We start from the raw sequence: 15,363 nt of genomic DNA, 5'->3' as shown, positions 1-15,363 counted from the left end.
AGAAAAACAGGATCATTTTCCATTCTGGCTTTCTTTCTTTATGTACCCAGAAAAATTTTTTTTGTCTAGTCTTTAAAATTTTTTTGGTGTAATTTGCTTCCTCTTAATAATTTCATCATGTGATTATTATTTACTCTTAATTAATTATATTTGTAATTTCTACCTCACATATAAATTGTATCATTAAGGGATTGAAAAAAAACCATACATGTTAATGTTTGTTTTGTTCTTCTATTACTTGATTTCAGTACTCAGAATGTTTGTTGTACAGTGAATCCAGACTCATGTCTTTTCTCTCCTCACCAAGACACACATAAAAGATTCATTTGTTTCCATGGATTCAACAAAGTGAAGTCAGTTTCCTACTGTTTGTAGGTGGATGCAGAGGCCATGACATACAGAGTGCCGCACCATTTATTCATTTTGGAATGCCTTGTATGTCCATTTCATAGAGAATAAAAGGCATAAAATTTGTGAAAAGGGCTCCCTGTTCATGTATGCCATTGTAGAAGGGAGAAGAGACAAAAGAGGTCACTATCTGGAGACTCAAAGCAGTTAGTAAACATGAAGAAATCACAGGTATAGTCCAGTCCTGAAAGAGGAGCAAAGAAGGGGCGACCACGACACTTATGTCGGGGAGATAGAGAGCAAGGTGGCATTCCTCCCATCCGTTCCCATTATTCAGGAAAGCTACTAGTCAGCACTACAAAAGGCCACACAGTAGACGGTAGATACCTATAGCTGTGGAGGAGTTAATGGCGTTTACTCATTTGCTGACTCCATTAGCAGAGAGCTTTACTTGTGAAAGGCATGACCGAGTTGGTCATGGAAGATTAGATGGGTTCTCTTTACACCACACTTAGTGCTGGCCATTTGATGGCTTTCTTTCAGGAATTTAGCTCATGGGACAAAATCCAGAATTAGGAAAGAATAAGTACTCCACTCTTGTGCCTTTGAAAGCAATAAATGAAATCTTATATGGTATAACATGATTTGTGGCTGAATCCAGGGACCTTTACTCAGTTTCTTCTCTTATTAAATGTCTCAGCAAGATCTGCTGGTACGGACTGTTGGAGGGTTTTTTTTTCTCTGTGGATTCTTTGTCTCTTCTGATCTCCCTTCTGTGTTTGTTTCCTTTTATTTGGGTGTTGTTACATAATGAACTGTTCACTATGACATTTCAGAATTCATTCTTTCTGTTATTGCCCCTTGCCACGCCTCTCTCTCTCTGCTCACTACCCCTTCCTCTGCCCAGAGCTCACCTTTGTTCTTTTGTCATCTATATTCTACTTCATGTTAGTGAATTTATTAAAGCTTTATTTTTAATTTTTATGGTCGTCTTTCTCATCTCATACCCTATATCGCCAAACACACATGTGTAAGTGTAAAACTTAAAAGCTAGGAACTTCTTGTGAGGGAGACCATGAGTTATTTTTTTCTCAGAGTCTAGATAGATTACTCAATATAATTTCCAGACTAATCCATTTTCCTTCAAATTTCATGATGTTATTATTTCTTTTTAAAAAATTTTTATTTTATTAATTTATTCATATTACATCTCAATGGTTATCCCCTCCCTTGTATCCTCCCATTCCTCCTTCCCTCCCATTTTCCCCTTACTCCCCTCCCCTATGATTGTGACTAAGGGGGACTTCCTCCCCCTGTGTATGATGTTATTATTTCTTAACAGCTGGCAAAATTCCATTGTGTGAAAATATGACATTTTTATTATCAACTCATTTATTGATGGATAGCTAGGATGTTTCCATTTCCTGGCCTTTGTGAAGAAAACATAAATAAACATAGGTATGCAAGTGTTTTCTTGTGATAAGAATTAGAGTCCTTCAGTTGCAAACCCAGGAGTGGTAGAGTTGGGTCATGTGTTCCTGTATTTGATGAATACTTAGCCTGGTTGTATTTCTTGCCTACTGTGAGCAGTGCAGCAATAAATATGGACATGAAAGTATCTCTGTGATATGTTGACACAGAATCTTTTGGGCATATTACTCAGTGTAGTATAGCTAGGTTTTGTTTATTTTCCTCTAGCAGTTTCAGAGTTTCACATCATAATTATGATATTTGTTGAGTTTCGTGATGGGGAAGTGGTCACTCTATGCGTGAAAAATCAGTTTTCCCAGCACTATTTGTAAAGAGAGTAGCTTTTCTACAACGTATGTTTTTGGCTCCTTTGTAAAGGATTAGGTAGCTGTGACTATGTGAACGCATCTCTAGATCTTGTTTTCTATTCCATCGAGCTACATGTCCAATTTTGCACAAGGATGATGCTGTTCATGTTCTATGGCCCTGTAGCATAGTTTGATATCAGATATTTTGATTGCTTCAGCATTGCTCTTTGGCTAAGTATTGCTTCAGGTATTTGGAGCATTTGTCTTCCATATGAAAGTTTATGTGAAGAACGTCATTGGTATCTTGATGAGGATTTCATTGAATCTGCAGGTTGTTTAGCAGTAAAACCATCTTCACAATATTAGTTTTGCCTATCCATAAGTGAGGGAGGTCTTTTCATCTTGAGCGTTGTCAGTGCAGAAGTCTCTCACCTCTGGTTGCGCTCATTCAAGGGTAACTTTTTTTTCCTTCTAAAGCTATTTTGAATGGGGCTTCCTGCTTGATTCATGTCTTAATGAGTTAGTGTCATCTAGCAAAGCTCCTGGATTTTGAGTGTTGGTTTTATATCCTGCTTCTTTGCTGAAATGTTTATTAGGCCTATGAGCTTTCTGGTGGAGTCTTTAAGGTCTTTTATGTATAGAATAAAATAATCTACAAGTGGGGATAGCTTAACTCCTTCCTTAGGTATTTGTATCTCTTACACTAAAAAACAAAACAAAACAAAACAAAACAAAAAACTTATTGTCCTTGCTAGGATTTTGAGTACTGTATTGATTAGAGAGGAACACAATGGCACATTGGACTCATTCTGTGCTCTCACGTTTCTCCCACTTAATGCAACGGTGGTTTAGCTTTGTCATGTATAGCTTTTATCATGTTGGCAAATGCTCCCTTTATAGTCTTAGTTTCTTTAAAAAAAGATACTGGGCTTTGTCAAATGCCTTCTGATGAAGATGATCATGTGGTTTCTGCCCTTAGTTCTATTTATATGCCTAATTACATGCATTGATTTGAATATTTGACCAAACATTGCATTCCTAGAATGAAGCTAACTTGGTCATGTTTTATTGCTTTCTTAGTGTGCTACAAGCTTGATTTATAAGAATTTTATTGTGAATGTTTGCATCAGTGTTTGTCAGAGAAATTTGTCTATAATGTTCTTTCTTTGCTGTACTCATGTCCAGTTTTGGTGCCAAAGTACTCCTCACTTATTAGAGTGAGATTGCTATTGTCTTCCTGTTATATGGAACAGTATGAGGAATGTTAGTTGTTAACATTTTTGTGTTTGTTTGGTTTTGGTTTGGTTTTGGTATTTTTTGAGTCTCACTCACATGTAGATCAGCAGTCCTTACATAGAAGAGATCTACCTGCCTTTGCCTCACAAGTGCTGGTATTACAGACATCTGCTACTATGTCAAGCTGCATTAACTATTTTTCAATGGTTTGGCAAAAATTCAGCAATGAATCCGCTTGATCCTAGACCTTTCTTTGTTGGCAAGTCTCTTTGTCATCTTCAGTCTCCTCAATTGTTATGGCCCTGTTTTAGTTGTTTATATATTGTAGATTTAACTTTGCAGGTTATATGTGCCTAGGAATATATCATTTCCTGTAGATCAGACATGCCCAGACTGTGTCCTCAAAATAAGCTATGTGGCTTTATTCATAAACTTACAAAGAATGCTATGATTTTCTTTTTCAATTTGTTCTTGACAACTGAACTGCATTGGTTTGGAGTATGAAATTTATAAATAAAATCACTATCCTGTGATGTCAGAGGTTGAACATCCCTGCTCCAGCTTTCCCAGAACTTTTAGCATATGGCTTTTTTGAGTTACTCCCTATTAAGTCTCTATATTTCATGAGAACCTGCAATTTTTCCTATTTTCCATCTCATTTCATTGTTTTTGAGTCTTTTCTTCCTTTTGTTTAGTTTGGATAGTTATTGATCTTATGGTTTTTTTTTAAAAGAATAAACTCTGTCTGACATATTGTGTGTTCTGTTTTCTTAGTCTCAATGTCATTAATCTCTTCTATAATCTTCATTATTTCTTTATACCTGCCATTTTGTGGTTTGGATTTTGTTTGTGCTCAGACTTCACAGTACATTGTTCTACTATTTGAAAGTGGGTTTTTAATGTGAATACCCCTAGCTATAAACTTTCCTCTGAGACCTGCCTTAGCTGAATCTCAAGGGATTGGGTAAGTTATGCTTCCATTTTTATTTGACCCTAGGAATGTTTTAATTGGTTCATTGATCACTCAAGACAGCATTGCTTAGCAATCATATATTTATATGTTCCTTGTGATTGCTTTCTAGTTTTATTGTACGATGGTCTAAAGCTGCTAATAATGCACGCTCTGTTTCTATTGGGTGGGAAAAATCTCTTAATTTAAGTTGATTTATGGTAAAGTTTAATTCTGATATTTATTTGTTGAGTTTTAGCTGGGAATCTACAATGTTTGATGCATATATATGTCTTTACAATTGTTATGTTTTCTGATGGATTGTTCCTTCTATTGATATTTAGTGGTTTCAGATGTCTTTTGATGATTTTGGGTTTAGGGTCTCCTTTTTCAGACATTGGAATGAATAGCTCTAGTAGCTTCTTTTCAGTTTTCATTTACCTGGTTATTAGGCATCCTTTGTCTGTGGGTATCTTTGTCAGTTAGTTTTTATGTGAACTTAACACAAGTTACAGTCATCTGAGAAGAGGGAACCTCAATGGAGAAAATGCCCCTATCAGATTGGCCTGTAGTAGTGGCCATTTTATTGTTTGTTGGTTTATATGGAATGGCGCAGGCCATTTTGGGTATTGTCACACCTAGGCAAGAATTCCTGGACGTGTAGGAAAGCAAACTGAGCAAACCAAATTAGCAAGCCAGTAAGCAGTGCTTTGCCATGACTCTAGTTCCTGCCTCAGGGATCCTGGTTGAGTTTCTGCCTTTGCGTTCTTCAATAACGGACTTTGACTGTGGCTTGTGTGCTGAAATAACCCCTTTCATCCCTGAGTTCTTGCTGTCATAGCGTATATTACAGAAGGTGAAAGCAAGCTCAAGCAGTATCTTTATTAGTAAGAGCTGTTTCTTGGAGACTACAAAAAAGTCTGATCTAGGTTTTTAATCAAGCCAGATTGTCTGTGTCTTTGTTGGCGGGGGGGGGGGGGGGGGATTGCATTTAAGGTTATCATTGAAAGATAGTTACTAAATAGGACTGTAATGCTTTTGGTAGTTTTCTGGTTGGCTGGATTATTGTTTGTTCATTACTCAGCTACCCCTCTCCTGTTAAAATTCTGGCCCCTCTGTTTTACCATATGGGTCATGATAGCTCCTTCTTATCTCTCTATTCTTCAGCCATTACTCTCCTGAAGCTTATTCTTTGCTTGTGAGACTGTCTCTGTTCCTTCTTTGTGTATGGAGATCCCTTTCGTATCTTTGTCAGAGCTGACTTGTTGTCACAAACTATCTTAGCTGTGTTTATCTTAAAATGTCTTTATTCTTTATTTCTCCATCAATTTGAAACAACATTTTTGCCGTGTCTAACTATGTTGGCTGACAGTCTTTTGTTTTAAGGACTAGAAATGTATAATTGCAACCTTTCCTAGCTTTGAGAGTTGCTGATGAGCGATCTGATGTTTTTCTGTGGTTTCTGCCTTTGTAGGTCAGTTAATACTTTTTTCCCCATTACACATCTAGTATTAATTCTTTACTCTGTGTTGTGTTTGCATGGATTTGTGTGTGTGTATGTATGTATGTATGTATGTATGTATGTATGTATGTATGTATGTTTATGTATGAACACTCCTCCAAAGTTGTCACTTAGCTGCCTCCTCAAACATTGGACAGAATTAGAACCTTAGACATACAAACAAATTATCTGGATTTCTTTTGTCATGAGGCATGACCCCTGTAAGTTGTTTTTGACAAAAATCTCAATCATTTGATTTTATCAATAAAGACTTGGGAGCCAGATGCTTAGGTGAAAGCCTGCTAGCACAGAGATGCTGAGAAAGCACTCATCTGACTTTCCTCCTCACCTGACATCCCTGAAGGAATTTTGCTCTCCCACACCATTTCAAAAATCCTCCTTCAAACTGAATTCTTTCTCTTCCTGTGCATTCCCCCTGCCCTCCTGACTCCCTCTTTCTCTTTCTGTTTTTTTTTCTTAATAATCCTATATTCACTTCCTGTCAACTGGTTGCCTGCTCTGCCTCACTATCTAAGGTTGGCTTTACTTAATCCTATTTACAATACTTAAGCAGAAAGCTCTTGGATTAAACATGTGTGCTAAGGCTAAACCACACCACAACTAAAAACAAGTTTTTCCATTAAATAACACAATCTTGGAGTTCACCAATGTGATCAAATATCCTGCAGCATCCCTGGATGTATTTTCCTTGTAGCAGTTTGGACCTACCTATATTCAAAGAGACTTTTTTGTTGGCAGAGCATAAAGAAGAAATTAAACAGGGCCTTACAATTTTAGGTTGTCTGCCTTCATTTGCAGGTATGTACTGGCTGATTGTGGATAGAGGCTTCCAAGCAACTGATTACCTCAAGTCAGGCCAGTGCCACTAACTTTCCAGAAAAGACTTGGACCAACTGCTACTCAGTAAGATTTTCCAGCCAGGAATATGGATGACCCACTTATTCCTCCCATCCACTGAGCCTATGGCAGGAAGTTCTCCTTGAATTTATGTCCTCTACCCTACTTTGCTGAGAGGCCATTTTCCAAGATCCCTACTTGTGAGCCTGGTCAGCAAGAGTAGAAATTGCAGCGTTTCTTGGGCAGAGCTAGATGCCTTTGTTTTTGTTCTTCTCCCACGCAGGAAATTTAGGGGAGCCACTGACCAAATTAACTCTCCAGGACAGCTGTTAGACTAGACTCAGAAATGGTTCTGAATCAATTGGAACAATGTTGTTATCTTATTTACAGAACCTCTATGAGTGATTTGTTCTCTTGAAATTCATGGTTGTTGACTGTGGCCAATTATCCTAAGTGCCTGGTATCACATACAGAGAAAGAAATAATTGTAGTTTTTTTTTCTGAGGAAGGATCTGTAATTCAATCTCTTAGGACTAAAGCTGGAAAACATCCAGTATCCTCTAGCACTTTTTAAAAGAGGGTTAGAGCCATTGGAACCTTTTATTATATTGACCCACTTTCAGAACAAACTTGAAGAAACCTTATTTTTCTCTACTCAAGGACTAGGCCAAAAAACTCCACATGCTTTGACATAGTCTACACTCTTTCCTTTATGTAAGTTTTTGCTCACTTGCTTTATTCTATCTCATTTTATCCTCCTAATACAATAAGATCTTCCTGATGGGACGGATTATTTTGATACTGTTTTATTACTGCAACTCTAGCATCTAGCAAAGTCCTTGTAAAAATATATAGCCAGAAAATATTTATTATTGAATAAATCAATGAGTTAGGCAACCTTTAGTTTCTGAGACATGTCTAGAGGGAAAGTGGGGGCAGGTTCACCTTATACACTGTAGGGAAGGGTAAAATCTCTTTGGATGGAACAGAGTAAAGGAAAGGAACATTAATATGCACTTTGTAGTAGTTAATTTTCTGTGCCAACAGTAAAATACCACAGACTGGATACATTTGAGTAGAAAGAAGTTCATTTTGGTTTGTGGTTCTGGAGGTCAAATTTGAGGGCTACAGAAGGTGATGTCAGCCTCTAGAGTAGATATAAACCATCTAATGGCAAGAGACAAGACCATCTGCCTCTTCTCACCTCCCTCCCCTTAAATAGCCATTAGGAGTCAGTCCTGAGGGCTCTCACCTACCTGTCTTGTATGATAACCTTTCAGAGGCCTTACCCCTAAATGCCAGGCCTAGAGGAAGTTTCCATTCTCTTATTATTCACAGTGGAATTAGACTACAACCTATGAAGCCGTGGAAACCATACTAAAGTTATAACCAACTATAGTAAGGTTTAACTTTAATAAAAGAAGAGTGGGACAGCATCCTAAAGGAGGTAGGGATTTTGTGGATGGCAAATGATAGCCCTTCACCTATGCCCTATAGTGAAGGAGGTACCATTAATTCTGAGTGTCAACTAAATGAGAGTCAATGAACTATCAACTGCACTGATGCCACTAGCATTTACAGTGAGAAAGAAGAGAGCGCTTCGGCCTCTGCCGGGATGGCAGATGGCATCCATGTGCTGGCTCTGAGCAGTCCTGGAGGCGAGAAGCATCTGCCAAGCTGTTATAGCAAGTGACTCTGGGGAGTTGAAGTTCACACTTGTTTCAGTGGTATGACTGTGATGCACAGCACGAGTTAACGTGGGAGGGAAGATGCACAGCCAGCTGAGAGGATGTCCCACCCATTGCTACGAAATACCCAGATGACTCCATTGCAGGTGCTCAGAAGTGTCTGTGGAATACTGGAGAGGGACTGTGTGCTGCAGACCATTTGTAGAGGGAGAAAGGGAAACTGCTATTTTATTAATTAATTAATTAATCAATTAATTAATTAACTTTACATCCCAATCATAGCCCCTCCCTCCTTTTCTCCTGGTCCTACCCTCCCTCACTCTTCCCCCTTCCTGCCTCCTGTAGTCCTCTGAAAAGGGGAGCCCCCGCCCACCAACCCATCCCATCTCAGTTCATTAATTGGGTTGGGTCTTCCTTGTACTGCCCATTACCTTCCACATTCTCCCATTCCCATGGATTGGTAAACATGAGTTGTTAAAGAGGCATTTATTAGTGCCGGCATTCTCTCCACTTGTAGAGCTCACATGCACTTATGGGACCCACTGAGCTTTGAAACAGTTTGCTCCTTTGTTACAGAAAAAAAAAAAAGCAACGTTTTACTGGACAAAACCAACATTTCTCTGTTGACCAAAGTTAAGAAAAGAATCTTCCTGAACCACCCACCCTCCCTTGCTTGTCTAGAGAAATACTGTGACTGCCTTCTTAGTTGTGTGCAAAACACGTACATATGAAATCTATCCACATAAGGCAACCACATGACTGGGGACTGCCAAACTATCAGGAAATCACTCGCTCTAAATAATCTCTCCAGAGTTTTAATTTCTTCCCATTTTTTTCTGCTTGAATTTATTTGTGCTATTCATGTTATCCAGCCCTAGTCCCTCAACAATTGAGCACCCAATCCAGCTGACTTTCCCCACATCTGCCACACTACCTGCTTTTTACTTAAATGTGATTCTCCTGCAAGTTTCCATTTCTTATTCTCTGTACCAGGTGTTGTAGGCTATGCACATCCAGTTTCATTCCCATCAATGTTAGTTTGCTCCTAGCCTGCAGAGCTCCAGTCCCCCCGCAGCAGCACGTTTCCTTGGCTGTGTTAGCTGACAAGGTCTGCACTCTTCCATCCCCCACAAAATTGCCCAACTGTTCTGTGTTCACCTGGCCTGGCAAGCCCTGTCAGAGCTAGCGAATCAAAAACCAGACATATTGGACTTTAAGTTACAAAAGGCGTATACACTTGTGCATGCCCCGATTCTGACAGCTCTGAATGTTTCTGGAAACAAAAGAATTTTATCTTGAAATTTGGCAAGTACGAAGGTGGGCATGTCGGTGCTCACCTCAACTTTCCTTCTTTCTTGCCCAGGAGGCTTAGAGTGGTCTGCCTACAGATGACCCATGTTCCAAGTAAAAAAAATTAAATTCTATACAAGATTTTGATTTTGTGATGTGATTGTTGTTATCAGATGTGAAGCCGGTGACTCAGGCCTCCTTATTGCTAATCGTTGTTTGCTATATTGAAGTGCTAGATATCAGGTAAAAGCAACAGCTCCTCCTCCAAGCCCTTACACTGGCCTTCATCATTAGCTGTTTTTTGTATTTGGATTACAACTCTGCTGCAGGGGGTTCTGGAAGCTCAGGCAGGAAGTGGAAGCTTTTTGTTTTGTTAGCGTTTTCTATGGCTCCAGGAATAGACTACCTTCCCTTATGACTGGATTTTGTGTGGTACTGCTTAGAGTTTTCACCTGAAAAATATGAAGCACAAATTGATATTAAAAAGCTGTGTATATGTACACACGTGCATGGTATCAGATCGGATTCTTGATTTTTCAGCAAGAATTAGAAGGATTTCAAATGAAGTCACTAATGGGAGCAGTGTACTCAGGTGTCTGTCTGGTCACTGTGGACTGTTGAAGCCATGTCAGATGTACACTTAGGACAAGCCAACATGCCAAAGAAACCTTATTTCCTCAAATTAGGCTCTGGGTTAAAGAATGAATCTATGAAAGACCCCTGAAATGGGAAGATTATCCTTATAGCAGTAACAGATGACTCTGAGGGCAAGGGGAAATACTTACCAATACCCCCTAAAGCTTATGCATCCTGCAGGAGAGGGCAAGGCCTAGGAAGTAGTCTAGTCGTCAGAGGTCTCAGGGTCATGGGGAACCTGAAGGCTTGATGGTTTCTAAGCCTGAACTTTGAATGTTCCTTCTGATCATGAATTCTAGGCCTGTACATATCACTAGATACTTAATAACTTCCAGAAGTGTAAACTCACCAAGCTGGGAGTCTATTGCTTAACAAAGTGGTTGGTCCTTACCAGCAAGTTGTGCTGTACTGAGCAGTGGCTTGGTGACCTGAGCGCATTCTAGGGATGGTGCTCAAGTGAGGGTACAAGGAACAGCCTTGTAAACAGTACACAGGAGAGTCCATAGCCAATGTTCAATCGTAGCCGTGAATTGCAAATAACAAACACCCTCCACCTAAGGTATAAATAGCATGCTTGCCCAAGGACAAGATAGCGCAGATAGCAAGGTACGCGTTTCTCATCAAGAGCTTGAATTCTTTCTTGCAGCATCAGTAATTCTAACTTACTCTTCAATACAGACTCCACAGGTAAATAAAAAGTATATCCTTTCCGTCTTTAAGTATGGTAAGCAAGCACCTCCGAAATTATGTAAGCACCAGGGTTCAACACAGATCCTAATGACTGCACAGCAACTTTTGTGAATTTGATGTGTTTTGCCCGAGAAATAGGAATGATTAAGATGAAACTGTTCTATAATTGATCATAGTTTCACTGTTATGCTTTACCTCCATAAGAATAATTATACTTTTATGGATTTTCTGGACATTTTTATAGATAAAAAGTATTCATTGTTCATGGGTTAATTTATGTGATCTCTTTGTATATATGTTTTTTTTTTCATTTCTTAAGAGATCGGCTGAAAACTAGTTCTAGAGTCAAATTATGCAAAAATAACCTCTGCTAAGGAAATCCTCTAGTTTTAATACAGTAAGCTAGGCTGTTTAATGCTCTATAGTTTTAACTGTGTTCCCAAATAATTGTGGGTAAGATGTGCACAAGACTTTCTGCCAACGGGAGGGTGGATTTTCCTGAACAGGTGTCAGGGTTTGCCTTCGCAGTGTAGCTGTGATCTCAAGAATCAGTCAGATATAGTAAATACCCTAAACAGTAGTCATCCCCAAACCCAGGCCAGCATTTTGCCTTGACACAGAGAAAGGTTATATTTCCCATTGTGCTTGACAATATCACAGAACAGACTACTCTATGTAGTTCACTGAGGGTCCATTTGCTATTTGCAGCTTGTTAACTTCTGGGGCCCAATACTGCACAAAAGTATTTTATCTATCTGCTAACCTTTTGCATTTGCAAAGATGATCATTTCAGTCTTCAAAATCTTTTAGATTACTGCCTTTTGAAACAAGTGGTATGGAGAGGTAGTTATGGAAAGACTTGTGTCCAGCTTAGGCTGCTCCTTTATAAGTCGGCAGTTAGTCAAGATTGTTTGCCCCAGTGGATGGTCCTATACCTATGCAATGTTCTGACATATAACTTAAACTGAAGAGAGACATATTAGAGGGTAGCAGGGATTAAGGGAGAGAGTGCAGGTGGATATGATCAATATGTATTATATGCATCTATACATGTTTTTAAAGAGTAAGAAAAAGATTATACATCAGATGACTAGGAGCTCAGGAAAAGCATCATCTTTGCTAAGATCATTAGCTGTGTAAAGCTAAGGCTTGTTTTTGAGCCAACATCCCAGAAAACTGACTTTCAAGGGTCATTCGTCTCCTCAAGTGAAGTCTCTACTATTAACCTTTGCCAAAAGCTGGCTGGGGAAATCAGTTGGGAGGGACAGAGACAAATGAGTTAAGCAGCCGCATGGAAACCTCCTTGAACTTTAGCATCAAGAAAATCATTGGGATATCATATCTCTGGGTTTTATTATCATGCCCCACCCTCACTTCAATTTCATTTATAAGTTTTTATCTTCCAACCTCAGCTTTCAAGGAATCATGATGTGTGAAAGTCCTCTAAGACAGGACTTTTAAAATATCTTGGAAAACATCGACATTCCTATTCTCCAATCCAGGCATCCCATGGCAAAGCCTTCCTAGGCATGTGAATAGCCAGTCACTTCTCTAGGAAACTATGTGGATATTAAACTCAATTTTATAAAATCATATTTTGGCTCCTGGAAAGTTCATATTGACTCTGTCTTTGTATTTCCCTATTTCTTGATTTTCTATTTTTGTGTTTATACTATTTATTGATGCAATTTTTCAATTCAGTAATTTCTATTTTAACGGTGTTTATTATTCATTATTTCAATAAATGCTTTTTGTAGGCCGTAGCCCTAAATTCTGATCCAGGCATGGTGCTAGGTTTAGTAAATGGTGGCACTCAGAGAATAGAACAGATGTTCTTATGTGTCAAATATGTAGACTTAGAATCATCTGTTGTGATTCATCTCAAAAATCTTTTGTTCAGGATTTAAATGTAATTTTATACCCACTTTATATGCTCTTATGCCACTTCTAGCACTGATTTCCCCTGAAGACATTGTCTTGCTATATTTCAGAGTCTGCAGAGTGCACGCCACCACAGCTGATATGGAATCGTAGGACCTTTTCTCTGTTGTTGCCAGAAGTTAATTTTATTAGCCTTTTATTCATTGGTAAGCTCATCAAATATGATAATATTTTCTGTCTCAGCCACTGATAGAATTACTATGAATGATATAGTAAGAGAACACGGTTATCTTTCTAAAGCCTTTCTTTCTTTCTTTCTTTCTTTCTTTCTTTCTTTCTTTAAGTCTTGAAGATACTTATAATTAACTGGTCAAAGTGCTGAGTCTTGTGTGCTCAGCACTAACCAGGGCATCTGTTACTCCCTTCGAGGCTCAGGGAGCATTTCTGTAGAGTGGTGTATTAATTTTCTATAACAGTGATAAAACACCATGACCAAAGCAACTTATGAAAACGGTGTTTTCCTGGGCTGCTGACTCCAGAGATTAGAGTCTGTCATGTTGGAGTTACAGCTGCAGCAAGCCCGGTAGCAGCAGCTGGGAATTTACATCCGCAACCACAAGTGGGAGGCAGAGGAGCACTGGGAATAATGGCTCTTCAAAGCACCGCTCTCATTGACAGCGCCCCCATAAGGTCACACCTTTTAATCCTTCCCAAACAGCTTCATTACCTTGGGACTGCATGTCCAAAATATGAACCTAATGGTGTGTAACTGCAGGCTTTCTCACTCAAGTACCAGTTCCCAAAACAATGGCTCTGAGACTTTATTATTTATTAATAAATGCCTAGGCCATAAGCTTTGGCTTATTCCCTGATTAGCTCATAATTTATTTTGCCAATTTATTGTATTCTATGTGTGCTCCATGGATGGTTACCTCTCCTCAGTTAACATATGTCTATCTTCCTCAGAATCTGGGACAAATATCCCTTGGACACTATCCCAGAGTTCAATGCTCTATCCTGGAACTCCCACCTTCTATTTCCTGTCTCTAATAGGACATCACTTTTTATGGACACCTGATGTTTCCATACAGTATACAAGAGATTATTTCTCCAAAGGTGCCATTATCAGTCAGATAACCAGAAGGGGGTAGAAATCCTATAAGAGCTAAGAGATGGGCATGATGAAGCTATTGCATTTATGAAATCACAATGTGTACATACACAGACTTTCACAAGATTGGGTTCAGCAACATTCCATTATGAATGGAGTAACTGCCCTCCTCCCCCATCCCCACAAGGAGCTATTGGCAATGAACGGCTTCCGGATAAAGGGAAGTCTGCCTTTTCAGTGGTGTGGCTTGTGTTTAGTTGCATATGGTCCAGTGAAGAAGTTCCTATCCATTGCAACAACCTTAGCTAAACATACATACCAAAAAAAAAAAAAAAAAAAAAAAAAGGAAGAAATGAAAGTTGGAGAGGAACTTGTCTAGAAGTGGTTCACTGAAAATAGGGTGGGTAGAAGAAAATACAATAGGAAATGAGTGGGATCAAAATATATTATATACCCATCTGAAGTTGTCAAAGAGTAAATACAAAGTTAAAAAGCTTGGAAGCATTATTCTCTTCCTACATTTTGAATAATATTAATATTTAAAATTTTTTTATTAATTTAGTCTTGTTACACCTCAATGGTTATCCCATCCCTTGTATCCTCCCATTCTTCCCTCCCTCCCATTTTCCCCTTACTCCCCTCCCCTATGACTGTGACTGAGGGGGACCTCCTCCCCCTGTATATGCTCATAAGGTATCAAGTCTCTTCTTGGTAACCTGCTATCCTTCCTCTGAGTGCCACCAGGTCTCCCCCTCCAGGGAACATGGTCAAATATGAGGCAATAGAGTTCATGTGAAAGTCATATCCCACTCTCCACTCAAATGTGGAGAATTTTCTGTCCATTGGCTAGATCTGGGTAGGGGTTTAAAGTTTACCACCTCTAGATGAGAGAAGCATGGGAGAATAGCAAAGTAGAAGGATCCAGAGGGTCCTAGAAACCTACAAGTAGAACATTGTGATAGGTAGATTTGGGCCCAGGGGTCCCACTCAAAATATTAATTATTTTTTAATTCAAGTTTTATTCATACTTGGCTTTTGCTGTTATACTTTCTGGTAATTATCATGACAACACAAGAAAAGGTAGCTAATATGCTCTGTTTCCAATACACAGTCAATAAAATGATTAATTACCTGTATTGGAATTAAGAAGACTTGCCATGTTAGCATTTTAGTACAGGGAATCAAGCTCACACCAGGCAGAGGGAAAAGGAAATGAGGCAGCAGAAGCAGGGATGGGAAGGAAGTTGTTTTACAGGAGGCAGAAGCATTTCAAACCACTCTTTGGTTATTCACTTGGCATGCCTGTGAGTCTTTCTGCAAGCATTTTGCTGAATTATTCATTAATTTAATGTCAGAGGTACAACTAGGTTTTGAGTTTTGCAGCTAGATCAGAGTAC

The 15,363-nt window shown here is 39.0% G+C and overlaps 1 long non-coding RNA gene across 1 annotated transcript in view; it reads left to right on the top strand.

Annotated features, from left to right (window-relative positions):
- The window catches only part of LOC311580604, a 35,757-nt gene that overhangs the window by 17,146 nt on the left and 3,248 nt on the right, over positions 1 to 15,363 (top strand). The window contains exon 2 of the long non-coding RNA XR_014773528.1: positions 12,966 to 13,061. This is a non-coding gene — a long non-coding RNA (uncharacterized lncRNA). The remainder of the gene's footprint in view (positions 1 to 12,965; positions 13,062 to 15,363) is intronic.

The sequence above is a fragment of the Acomys minous genome (genome assembly GCF_964271855.1).
Source record: "Acomys minous genome assembly, chromosome: 13".
NCBI classification, from domain to species: domain Eukaryota; kingdom Metazoa; phylum Chordata; class Mammalia; order Rodentia; family Muridae; genus Acomys; species Acomys minous.
Note: the sequence above shows the minus strand (reverse complement) of the source record. Positions and strands in the feature narration are given on the sequence as shown.